Raw genomic sequence first — 2,223 nt, 5'->3', positions numbered from 1 at the left:
GTGAGATAATCCATTCCTTGTTGAGGAATAAAGTTGTATTTTTACGATATTTTTTTCGAGAGAGAGAGCTGAAGCCGTGAGTGAGAGTGACCACGCGCCCTTTGTCATAATCATCATAACGTCGTTAGGACTAATGTTAAGACTAACTTTATTTCTGGCGACGGGCTCCAGGTGTCCAAGTGCACGAGGCATATCGCACCATGTCGTGATGATGAGAATTATGCGCAATACTCGGGTGCGACGTGAAATCCTTCAAACTTACATGTTCGTGCAAGTTTAATTTCGTGTGATGTAATACCGCTGAATAACTAATCTGGCTTAAATGAGTACAATACTGATAATATCGATTTATTTAAATCTATCACGAATAAAAACTTCTATCGATGTTCACGTTGACGATTCTCATATACTATCAAATCTAAAATGCTTATTGCCTTAACCTAACCAACGTCTGAAAAATGTCGTGGTGGAATTCTTCATCTTCGGGTCGATATATTCCGGGTATTGATTTCCCGGTCAGTCTGCTTTAAGTTATGCGGTTAATCAACCCATTGGCCGCCTCTACTACGGCTTCTCTGGTGTTGCCTGTCCCTCGATCACGTTTGTTTGTCTGACCAAGTCGCATTGGCTTACATAAAAGCTGCATTAGCTACGCTAAAAGCCAGACCTCAAATTTCGCATGAACTATATTATTATTATTATTATTATTATTATTATTATTGTTATTATTATTATCATCATCATCATCATCCTCATCATCATCATCATCATCATCATCATCATCATCATTATTATTATTACACATTATATTGGGAATCTTCCGACCTTGGTCGAGTATTCATGCTTTCATGTCTGATTTGTTCCGATTGGCCACGAGTGACTCAGCGAAATCCGAGGTGAGAGGAGAATGCTAAAACCCCCGTGCAACAATTTTGTCGGTAGATGTTAGAGTGCTCGCGAAATTAACGACACGCGACGAGTTTATCAAAATAACACGCATCTATGACCTCGACGCGCTGTGTTAACTTATACGACAATACAAGACATGATCTTAGCGAAAGTAGTTTGCTCGAGCTTTATATTCGCGTATAGAAGACACCGCTTTAAGCAACAACAAACTGAACACTTTCTTAGAAGTTCTTCCTTTTTTAGAATTCTCGACGTAATTGACAACAACTCGCAAATAAGGAGAACTGGTTGAATAGAGTGCATCGAGTAAAAATACAATAGCCGCGTTCACACGTACGTAGCAAGAAATCCGGTATTTAGCGTTCACACGAGGCAAAATGCGCGGTCCAAGAAATACGGTATCTAAACAGATCCGGTATTTGATGTAAATACACGGCTTCTCAGACCCCGAATAAATTGCCGTGCTTGAGAAATACCGGATTTCTTGGACCGCGCATTTCCACGTGTGAACGCTAAATACCGGATTTCTGAAGCCTCGTATTTTATAGACTGGTCCGCGCTCTACAGTTCCAGTGTAACGCGAGTAGAACTGTCGAGCGCGGACCAGTCTACGTATTTTATCGGCAGTTGGTGCGCATTGCATTGTTTATTTCGTATTGTTCGCTTGATTGTTTAAAGCAGCTCGCAGCTCGCAAATACCGTATTTCTGGAACCGCGAATCAGCGTGTGAACGCTCGGCCGCGTATTTGTCTCAGATTCGGTATTTCGCAAATACCGTATTTCTGGAGCCACAAATCAGCGTGTGAACGCTCGGCCGCGTATTTGTCTCAGATTCGGTATTTCGCAAATACCGTATTTCATTATATATACGAGGTCTCGTGTGAACGAGGCTATTGTAACGCGCAGCATCTGCCAGGAAAAAGCCTGCCGCGCACAGCGTCGGGTAACACGCAAGGCGTGCGGGCTTGTGATCGTGTGCGCGCGCGTGTATGTGTGTTGCGCCTGGAACTAGGCCCCTAGCTACTGCTGATGTGTTCAGCGCTCTCCTACGAGTCGGATTTAAAAACAAAAGTAAAATAGCAACATATTTGCCGTCCGTATGCCGACAGTAGATTTATTTCTAAATTGCGCACATTGGGACCGAAAAACGGCGCAAGTAGCGCACGAAGGGTCGTTGTCGTAACAGGTACTACAGATATGTACCCGAGGTAGTTTTAGGTTGTTTAGTATTATGTTTATATTTTTATATGAGGTATGTTTAGGGTTAGGGTTAGGGTTAGAGTTTGGGTTAGAGTTAGGGTTAGGGTTAGTGTT

The sequence above is a fragment of the Priapulus caudatus genome, unplaced genomic scaffold (genome assembly GCF_000485595.1).
Source record: "Priapulus caudatus unplaced genomic scaffold, Priapulus_caudatus-5.0.1 Scaffold152, whole genome shotgun sequence".
Classification (NCBI taxonomy): domain Eukaryota; kingdom Metazoa; phylum Priapulida; class Priapulimorpha; order Priapulimorphida; family Priapulidae; genus Priapulus; species Priapulus caudatus.
Note: the sequence above shows the minus strand (reverse complement) of the source record.